The sequence below is a fragment of the Protopterus annectens genome, chromosome 14.part0, assembly GCF_019279795.1.
Source record: "Protopterus annectens isolate FY-2018-M chromosome 14.part0, PAN1.0, whole genome shotgun sequence".
In the NCBI taxonomy this organism is placed as follows: Eukaryota; Metazoa; Chordata; order Ceratodontiformes; family Protopteridae; genus Protopterus; species Protopterus annectens.
Genome location: NC_056748.1, coordinates 185,740,460 through 185,751,519, shown reverse-complemented (window position 1 = coordinate 185,751,519; position 11,060 = coordinate 185,740,460).

Below are 11,060 nucleotides of genomic sequence, written 5' to 3'. Positions count from 1 at the left end.
CCTCAGGGAGACCTTGTCTGCATGTAAAATGATGAAGGGCTCAACAGCCATGAATGCCTGAAATTCTGAAACCCTTCTGGCTGAGGTGATAGTAAGAAAGCAGTCTTCCGTGAGAGGCCACTATTGAGTAACTCGGCTAGGTAGTCCAAGATAAGAGGGATAGAAGGATGTGAGGTACTGGCCACTCTGGACTGGTTGCAGGAGCAGAATCTTTTCCGCTTCCCTGTGTAAGATGTTCTGGTGCTGGGCCTTCTGGCCTCCGTGATAATGTCTAGGACCTGTTTGCTTAGCAGGGACCCCTTGTTTGCTTTTAAAGTATTAGCCATGCTGACAGACTGAGAGTCTGTAGGTCTGGGTGCAGTATTCCCCGCCCCCCCCTCACCTGGGTCAAGAGGTCTGAGAACAGGGGAAGCTGCCTGGGGGGCTGTAAAGTCAGGCTGCGCAGTAAGGGGTACCAATGCTGTCTGGGCCAATCTGGAGCAATGAGGATGGCCTTTGATCTCTCCTCCCTTATTTTGATCGGTACCTTGGGAATAAGAGGCAAAGGGGGGAAAGCGTACACAAAGAAGGAGTTCCAGGGGAAGGTCAAGGCATCCACCTTCCACGCTAGGTGGTGATACTCCCTGGTACAGAATTTTTTCAGCTGGTGGTTGAGGTGTGAAGCAAAGAGATCCACCTCTGGAGTTCCCCACTCCTGAGTGACTTGCAGAAAGATTTTTCTGTGGAGCTGTCATTCATGGGGGTCCAGTAAGTTTCTGCTTAGGTGGTCTTCCAGGGTGTTGTTGACCCCTGGTAGGTATTGGGCAATTAGGTGTAGACCCATGGAGGTGGCTGTCAGCCAGAGGTTCATGGCCAGCCTGCACAGAGGGTAAGATTGGGTCCCTCCATGTTTGTTGATATACCACATTACTGTGGTGTTGTCTATTTTTATAAGAAGAACCCCTGGCCTGAGATGGGGTTTGAAGGATGTCAGAGCCTTCTGTTCTGCCATCATTTCTTTCTGACTTATGTGTAAGGGAAGGTGATGGGCATCCCAAAGAACATGGGTGCACCTGCCTGCTAGTTGAGTGTCCCAAGCAATGTCTAAGGCATCGGTGGTGATGGTCTGGCCAGTAGGGTGGAGGATGAAGGGAAGACCCTTGTTCTTGGCACAGGCCCCCACCCACCATTGAAACTCGGCCCTTATACATGGGATCAGAGGGCGAGATGTCTATAGAGGCTGACAGTGCTGACATCAAAGGTTCTTTAGATACCACTGAAGTTTTCTCATGAAGCATGGCCAGATGAATTAGAAGGATGCAAGATGCCATGTACCCCAAGGCTTGCAGGAACTTCCTCGCAGTGAGGTGACTTCTGGAAGCCAGCTGGGTAAAGTAGACAGGCAGGAAGCTCTGCTTTTCTGGGGATAGGAAGACCATTTGGGATGCTGTGTCCAGCAGTGCTCCCAAGAAAATGATCTTCCTGGAGGGTGTTTGCTTTGATTTCTTCTCATTGATGGTGAATCCTAGGGAAGTTAGGAGAGTTTTGACAAAGAGAAGGTCCTGGAGCAGCTTTTCTTTGCACTCAGCCTGAATGAGGCAGTCGTCCATATAAGGGTAAATCTGTATAATTCACTGTCTACAAAATGCTATGGCCGAGGCTAAGCATTTGGTGAATACTCTGGGTGCAGTAAATAGGCCAAAGGGTAGCACAGGGAACTGAAAGTATTGTGAGCCTACTCTGAAGCGCAGGAATTTCCTGCAGGATTCCCTTATGGGGATGTGGAGGTAGGCATCTTTTTGGTATAGGGTCACTAGCCAGGCATTTGTTGTCAGCATAGGCAGCAGCTGCTGCAAAGTTAGCATTTTGAATCTGGGGACCACCAGGGAGGTGTTCAGAATGGATAAATTTAGAATGAGGCACCAAGTACCCTCTTTTCTGGGAAAAAAGAACAGTCTGGAATAAAAGCCTTTGCCTGTTTGATCTGAGGGGACAGGTTCTACTGCCCCCTGGGATATGAGAGTTTGGACCTGTTTCAATGCCTCTGTCCACTGATTTGGAGGTAAGTCTGGGTACCCTCTTGGAACTGGGAGTTCATTGAAAGAGAATTTATATCCCTGAAAAATGATCTTTAAGGCCTATTGGTCCTTTATTATAGAAAGCCAATTTTCTTTGCAGAGGGAGAGCCTTCCTCCTAGCTTTTGGTGAGTGGTAGGAGGGCAGAGGGAATCTTTGTGAGTTTTTGCCATAAAAGGGTGGCTTAGAACTCCCTGCCTTTGGGGCGGAAGTGGTCCACTGTTTGGTTCTCTGCTGCCCCTGGGACAGGGGGCCTGGATGGTCTGTCCCTGCGGGGCTTACCTTGGCCTATTCTGCTAGGTGCAGGGAAGGACCAGTGCTTAGAGGGAAAGTTCCTGCTGAACCTGGGAGGTTGAACCTGAAAGAAATATTTTACTGTTTGCATAGATTTTGCTTTGTCTTCCATCTTTTTAAGTACCTTTTCTGCTTTTACTCCAAACAAGCGGTCCTTATCCAGGGGTGCATCAATTAGTTTAGACTTGACATGATCAGGTTGTTCCTTCAACCATGCATGTCTCCTAATGACAGATCCTGACACTGCTGCCCTGCTAGAGGACTCTAGGGCGTCATATGCACAGTGTAATGAGTGTTTGGCCACTTGACAAGTAGAGTGCAGTAAATCTGCTAACTCTTTCAAATTGGCACAGTCAGGCAAGGTTGAAATAAAGACGTTATGTACTCACCATAACATTCTATCTGAGTAGGTAACTTCATTTGTCTGCAACCTATGGGTATCGGATCCGACTCAGATCCGAGCCGGCAGCTTTCCAAGCTAATAGATCCGAGCTCCAAGCTCCTCCCCCTACCCATAATGCCCTGCCATCTCCCTCTAACCCTCAGATCGAGTTTGCCAAAGGACAATAAGGAATTCCATAACCTAGAAGTGGTTCCAATCTGTTCCAATGATGTCAATGAAATGAAGACATATCCTGACTCCAGATAACGAACTAAGGGGGATAGAGGACGGGTCGGTTGCAGACAAATGAAGTTACCTACTCAGATGGAACGTTATGGTGAGTACATAACTTCCTTATCTGAAGTAGTTAACTTCATTTGCTCAGCAACCTGTGGGACAGAGTCCCCAGCTATCAACAACTTGGGAGGCCCTTATGGAAGGATATTCCGGAGCACTGCTGAGCCAAACGATGCACGTCCTCTGGATATTAAATCTAATTTGTAGTGTGTAATAAAGGTATGAGAGGAAGCCCAAGTAGCTGCTGAGCAAATGTCATCCAAGGAAACCTTTGACCAGAAGGCAGCAGAAGAGGCCATGGATCGTGTAGAATGGGCTCGTACTCTCAGGGGCTCAGGACGACCAGAGCTTCTGTAAGCTAGGAGAATGCACTGTGAAATCCATCTAGCTAAGGTTACTTTAGTAACTGGCTTGCCCAGACAGGATTTTGCAAAAGAAACAAAAAGTTGATCAGGTTTTCGTAGATCTGCTGTTCTGTTTAAGTAAAATCATAACTGTCTGTGAACATCCAGACAATGAAGTCTGTATTCCCCTTTATTCTGAAAATTTGGAAAGAAGACAGGCAGATTGATGCCCTGGCTGATGTTGACTTCCAAAGCCACTTTGGGAAGAAAGGAGGGATTAGTCCTGAGAGAGACCCTGTCTTTATGAAAAATGATGAGGGAGGTTTACTGCAAAGAGCATGAAGCTCCGATATTATTCTCGCTTAAGTAATGGCAATCAGGAAGGCCGTTTTCCATGATACATATTTCAAATCGACTGAAGCCACGGGCTCAAAGGGAGGCCCCGTCAGAGCTTGAAGAACTAGGGTAAAATCCCATGGAGGGACTGGATTTTTAATGGGAAGTCTTAACAAAAAAGTTCCTTTCAAGAAAGCCTTGCATATTTTGGAGGATGCTAGCGGCCCTGAGCTGTTACCAACATGGTAGTGGGAGATAGCTGCCAAATGAACTTTAATAGTAGAAGCACTGGCTCCTCGATCAAAGGCATGTGAAAGAAAGTCTAGGACTGCTGGAATCGGAGCCGTAAAGGGATCTAAGTTCCTGTGCTCCACCCAGATCGAGAAATGTTTCCATTTACTGTTGTAGATCTTCCTGGTGGATGGTTTATGGGCGGCCACCAGGGTGGCCTTAACCGAAGATGATATACCGGGAGTCCTAGCTATCAAGGGAACTGGATCAACCAAGCTGAGAGTTTGAGGTAGTCCAGATTGGGGGGTCTTCAATCCTAAAGGGTGAGAGATTAGATCCGGTTTGGGATCCAAAATCCAAGGAGGATGTACTAGATGAGACTGCAGGTAAGGGAACCAGGTTTGGTGAGGCCAGAATGGGGCTATGAGGATAATTCTGCTCCCCAACTGACAAGCTTTCTGCAAGAATTTTGTCATCAAGGGAAGAGGAGGATAAGCATACAGAAAACCGGATGGCCAAGCATGAACTAGAGCATCTCTGGGGGCTTCCCCTGGTGGGGGAATCAGAGCGAAGAACTCGCTGCACTTTGTGTTCGAAGGCGAGGCGAAGAGATTACAGCAAGGTTGACCCCATTGGAGGAAGATTTGTTTCGCTACAGCAGGGTTCAGAGACCACTCATAAGGTGAGAGGATAGTTCGACTCAATCTGTCCGCTAAGATGTTTGACCGACCCGGTATGTGCGTTGCTATGAGAAAGCGGTTGGTGGATATCGCCCATTCCCATACTCTCATTGCCTCCCTGCAAAGTGGATAGGATCTGGTTCCCCCCTGTTTGTTTATGTACCAGACTACCGCCATGTTGTCGGTTTGAAGTGCAATAGTTCCTGGAGGGAGAAGGGGATGGAGAGCTTGCAACGCTAGAAGCACCGCCCTCATCTCCAGGACACTGATATGCAGTGAGGTCTCTGTGAAAGTCCATGTGCCTTGGACGGATCTGCCCATGCAATGCCCCCCCCCCCACCCGAGGAGAGAAGCGTCTGTGGTCACCGTGACTTGGGGAGGGGGTATAACAAAGGGCCAGCCTTCTCGAAGATCTCTGGAGTGGAGCCACCAAAGAAGCAGTTCCCTGCAAATCCTGCTGAGAGGAATAGGTGTGGTCAGGGGTTGACAGAGGATGGACCATTGCACTTGTAAAGTCCACTGAAGGATCCTCATCTTGAGGCGAGTGAAGGGGGATAGATTGATGGCCGTTGCCATAGATCCCAGGGCCCTCAGGACTAGTTCCGCTGGTGGAGCTGAAGATTGTAAGAGATCTAGAATGTGAAGGCTCAGATTGCGAAGCCTGTCCGTAGTCAGAAAGACTCTGGATTGAGTAGTGTCTATCCTGGCCCCTATAAATTCCAAAATTTGAGTGGGTTGCAGGGAGGATTTCTGGAGGTTTATCGTGATCCCTAGGTGGTGGGCTAGTTGTAAGAAGTATTCCCTGCCTGAGCAGAGTTGATGCCTGGTGGGGGCGGTTAGGAGCCAGTCATACAGGTACGGAAAGACCTGCATTCCCTGAAGCCTCAGGTGGGCCCCTACAACTGCCATGACCTTGGTGAACACCCTGGGGGCTGTGGTGAGACCGAAGGGTAGGATCCTGAACTGATAATGGCTGGCTCCCAGCCGAAAGCGGAGGAACCTTCTGGATGGTCTGTCCATCAAAATGTGGTAGTATGCATCCCTGGGGTCTATTGAGCACATCCAGTCATTCTCCTGCAAAAGTGGGAGAATGGATTGAATAGTGACCATCCGGAATTTTTTCTTGGCAATTGACAGGTTCAGCGTTGACAGGCACCAAAAAGAACCTGGAGTAAAAGCCTGATCCAGATTGTTCGGGGGGGATATGCTGGATGACTCTTTTTCTTAGCAGCCCTAGGATTTCTGATGCTGCTGCCTCCCTCTGATCAGGTGGGACATCGGGGAGTTTTGTTGATCGAGGAGGGTGAGACAGGAAGGGGATTGAATATCCTCTGGATATGATTTGCAGCACCCAGCAATCTGTTGTGATGGACTCCCATTTCGCTAGGTGTTCCGAGAAGCGCCCCCTGACTGCCTCCAGAGATGAGCAGTCGGGCAACCCCTCAGGGCTGTTGCGCGGGTCGATCCGAAAAATGTTCTCTCGACCCAAATTTTTTCGGGCCCCCTCTGCCCCTGGGCCAGCGTCCACCCTGTCCTCCTCTGCCTCTGAAGGACGAGGGATCTGGAGCGAAACGGGATTGTTGAGCTTTTCGGAACCATATCTTCTTTTGTCCTCTTTGGTTCCTGGAGTAGGACCTCTGAGGAGCTAAGAAGCGGATCCCGATGGCAGACAACGTCTTCCCTTCTTTCTCGCTCTGGAGAAGCGTATCGCGGATGGTTTTGTCGAAGAGCATAGAACCATCAAAGGGGGCATTCGCAAAGGACGCCTTGAAGGGTTCCGCTAAGTCGCAGAGACGGAGCCAGGCCTGTCTACGTAAGAAGATGCCTGTTCCGCTAGCTCTAGCTGCTCCCTCCGTAGCATGGGAGAGGAGCCACATAGATGTGTTGGTGATTGACTTGAGAGTGGCCATTCGAGCCGAGAAGGTCCGCTTGTCCTCGGCCGACATGGACTCTGGGGGTGACGCAGCGTACTTTTTAATCAGGTCTCGCTGCAGCCTAATCACATGTGCCATATAATTCAGTGACCTTACCGAGAAGGTCGCTGAAGAAAATATCCGCTTTCCCAAACGGTCCATCATCCGAGACTCCTTGTCTGGAGGATGCACCGAGGAACTCTCCTGTGCTAATTCCTTTTTAGTGGCAGCCACCACCACCATGGCATCCACTGTGGCACCCTTGCTACAAACTGTCCTGTCCGTGGGAGGGCTGAGGATCCTGTCCGGTCTCTTGGGAATTGGTTCAACAGTGTCTGGTTCCTTCCATGCCCTGGTAGTAATGAGGTCTGCCAGGGGGTCGGCAGGAGGGGACACCCAAGAGGTAGATGGGCCTGTGTCAAACACCTCCAGAAACTCAGACTCATCCGAGGAAGGTTTTTGGGCAGACCACCCTCCTCTAATGCGTAACATTTCCATGATGTCTCTGAAGGAGACGTCTTCGGGGGGGGTGACCTTGGGGAACCTTCCCCTTCCTCTAAGTCTGTGTCCTCTGTGAGGGACTCGGGGGAGTCCAAGTGCCTCCTCTTGCACTTCAGTTTGTGAGGAACCTCCTCGGGGGGGGGGGGGCTGTCCGAAGAGGCCTCACCAACAATGTCCTGTTTCTCTATGGGAACAATCTGGGAGGTAGGCGCAGGCTGTCCCTTGGGCTGGATGATGGAGGACAGGCCCGTCTGAGTGGGAATGGCGGGTGGATCTGAAGCAAGAGCCTGGGGCCTCGAATCCCTCGAGAGGACCCTCTCCATGACGTTGAATGCCGAGGGGGAACTACGTTCCCTTGGATCCGAAAGCATTCCCCTCGGATCCGACGTGCGGATCGGCGCCAAAGGTGACCCGACCGGATCTGAAAGGGTAGTGTGCCCCGACCTTGACGGAACCGAAGGTCCACTGGCCCCCTCGGATCTGACGTTCAACTCACGGCCCCGAGAGCTCGGATCCGAAAGACTTGAGGGTAAGTCGGCGCCGAAGTAGGAAGCACTGTCAGCACCGACCCTACCCCGGCTCCGAAGCTAGTCGGATCCGATAGCTCCGAACCCCGAAAGCGGGTCGGAGAAGGAGCGATGGGGGCGAAAAAGGGGGGGGGAGGCAAGAGCACTCCCATCTGCATCTGGGCCTGAAGAAATTGACGCATCATCCGGTCCATGTCAATGTCTGATAAGCTTCTGGTAGATCTAGATGAGGCCACCAAAGCCAGCCGGGAAGGCCGCCTGGATGACCTCGAAGGCGACCGGGTCTCCTCCTCCAGCTACGGGGAGAATCGTGGAGAACGGAGCCAAGAGGGGGAAGGCCCAGAGACCTTAAGGGGAGAGGCAAGCTGTTTAGATGGCGGTGCCGAAGGGGTGGATTCGGACCGCCTCTTATGACTACGGTGCCTTTCCTTCTCTCTGTCTCTATCTTTTCTTTCTTTTGTTCTGCTGTCCCTTTCCTCCTGGGCCAAAGAGGGAGGGTGAGTCCCGGTCAGGGGATCAGGAGCGATAGATGGGGCAGCCGCAGCCGGCACCACCGAGGAGGAAGGAGCAGAGTCTGGGGGCAAAAGGCCTGCCAGAATCAGCTTCGACCTCCTATCTTTCAAAGCCCTGGGGTTGAAGGCTGCACAGATAGTGCAGCCTGAAGAAAGGTGATCAACCCTCAGGCAAAGGACACACCGAGTGTGACCATCCGCTGGAGACAGCTTATGGCCACACTCGGTACATTTAGAGAAAATGGCTTTAGGGCCTTCAGCCATTGTAAAGGAAGAAAGGAAAGTAGGCCCACAAGCACATGCCTTCACACACGCAGAGGGGGGAGGGGAATAAAACTAACTTAACTAAAAATTCAAGAGAACTACCCAAAGAAGACTACAAAAATAGGGGGAGTTCACACACACCAAGAAATAGAAAAATCTGACAGAAATTGAAGTTTTAAGTCTGACTTACAGTACTATTGCTCGGAGCTCATTCTAGAGAAGCTTATGGAAGCCGTGGTAAACGAGATCTGAGGGTTAGAGGGAGATGGCAGGGCATTATGGGTAAGGGGAGGAGCTTGGAGCTTGGATCTATTCGCTTGGAAAGCTGCCGGTTCGGATCTGAGTCGGATCCGATACCCACAGAAGCCAGTGCCTCTGTAGCGGCTCCGGACCCAACTGAGGCAGAGACAGCCAAAGGCTCGGAAGATGAAGAAGATTTTTGCAGCATACCGGACTCCGAAAGGGTCTTGGTAGAAGCCTGTATAGATATCGAATTGGGCATCAGGGGCTGCAAAAATGCCTCACTGAATTCCAGAGAACTGACGACCTGCTTAGTGGTAGAGTCGTCGGAAAGCTTAGCCTTGTGTGGTCAGTCTCTATCTTTATCTTTGTGTTTTTTCAGAATGTCCATGGATTGTTGGCTGATGGATGCCATTTCAGAATGTGAAGATGGAAGATGAAAATACCTGACTACAATAAGAGCTTTACGGTGAATGGTTCTCATGTTAAAGAGAGCACAGAACCGACAACGGGGGATGTCGTGGTCTGGGCCTAAACAAGTGATGCAATAAGAATGGACGTCTCAGTGTGGGATCTGCTTTCCACAGGCGAGACAATTGTTAACTTTTTCGGACATCGGTTAGTGCAAGAAAAGAGAGTCCCCAATGGGGTACTTAGCTTTAGATGTTTTCAGCTGAAATTCAAACTCTGGTAGCGATCAAACTGGCACTCTTGCAAACTGCTTCTGCTACGGGCTCCACGGCAGAAAAACAATGACTCTGGTATTCGGGCCGGCTGAGGGCTACCACAGCAGGGATAACCCACAGGTGATGATTGCAACAGTGAAACACGAAGAACATCTTCTGTTATAAAGTGGGAGAGAACTGATGAGCAAAGCTGTTTGTTTTTAGATTGGTTTAAGTGCCCTGAGAACATTAGGGTTTAGCACAGATTAGGACTACTGAAAATATTATACCACCTATATAAGCCCACTGGGGGAGAAGTGTCTCTAGATCTTCTGCACGAGCTATCCTGAAAGAAACAGTACATGTTAAATGCTTTCATACTGTCAGCTCCATTGGAGTAGTGGGCCACAATCCACACTGCAACCCATTTGACTTGGGTTTCATTAAAGGCCCAGACATATGAAGGAGCTAGCAAAAGAAGGAAGGAATGAAGAAGCTCTACCTGGTTGCCGATTTTCTTGGGGGGGGGTAGAAATGACAAACTGTGGAGGAAGGTAATTCCCTGCAGCTCCAGAAGAGATCTGAGCTAAAAATATTGGCCAGTCTAAGGAAATGAGTGGGTCCTAAAGAGCAGTGGCCTATTAGAATAAAATAATATTTCAGAGGTTGTGTCTTCCTAAGCTAGATGGTGTGACCAACACTGGTAGATCTAGGGTCCACTCTCCTGCACACTGTCATTGCCATTTTGGCAAGCTGGGGACCTTAGCCTGAAAGGATTAGATATGCAGGACAGCAGCATAAATAAGAAGACTGAGGACAGGATGGAGTTAGAGTGATCATGCTGCAACGTATTAGCCACAATCTGGTCATGTCAACGCATGACAAAAAAAAGAAAAAAGAAAGAAAAATTAGTACACAGTTTATGGGAATGTAGAAATGTTTACCTGTCTGGCAATAAGGAGATGAGATCAAAGAATGAACTGTAGCAGGCGCAGAAAAGGAGCAGAAGCTTAAATACAAAGTGATAAACACAATATTTCTCAAGCTATAGACACACAACAAGCAGTATTAAAGAAAACAAAAGGAGAAAAATGAAGGATGGGCTTAGGACTTAGGGAAGACTTCAGCAGACACACATTCAAGCAGACTTGACTGTTATTAAACTTTTTTTTTTTTTCTGATGATAGTAGATAAATTCTGGTAGTACCATGAACATTACATTTTCATTTCACTTATAACATGGAATGTTTAACTTCTGGAGGTTTTAAAAGTTTTTTCTTCTTTTCAAGCTATATCATAACAGTACATTTCATGGCAATATGATTTACCTTTAGAACTGTGTGTGCTTACCACCGAAATGCTGCTACCACAGGAATCTAGACCATCAAAGAGAAGTTATTTTCAGCCAAAGATAATTTTACATATTTCATGAGGTGGTTACTTGTGAATATGAAGTACAAGCTACAAAATGTGGGAGAACACAGGAGAGATTAAACTTCACAGTAACAGCGGGCTGCACAAGAAAAACTAAATTAACCTTCCAATTCACTTAATGCTAATAAACACTGTTTCCACCTTTTCTTACCCACTGCAGCCTGACTCCAATTTGTTTTAATGAGGCAGAGAAAGCTCATCCAGATGCACTCATGACACCAGCATCAGGATCCAAGTACCAAAGAAGTATGTCTGCTGATAACAATGGAAGCAAGTACTGCAAGTTGCTCAAATTTTTTTCTCAGACTGCTCAATGCTTGAGGAACACAATGTAAATTTACCACAAACACATCACATGGGTGAGATGGGTCACACACTAGATACT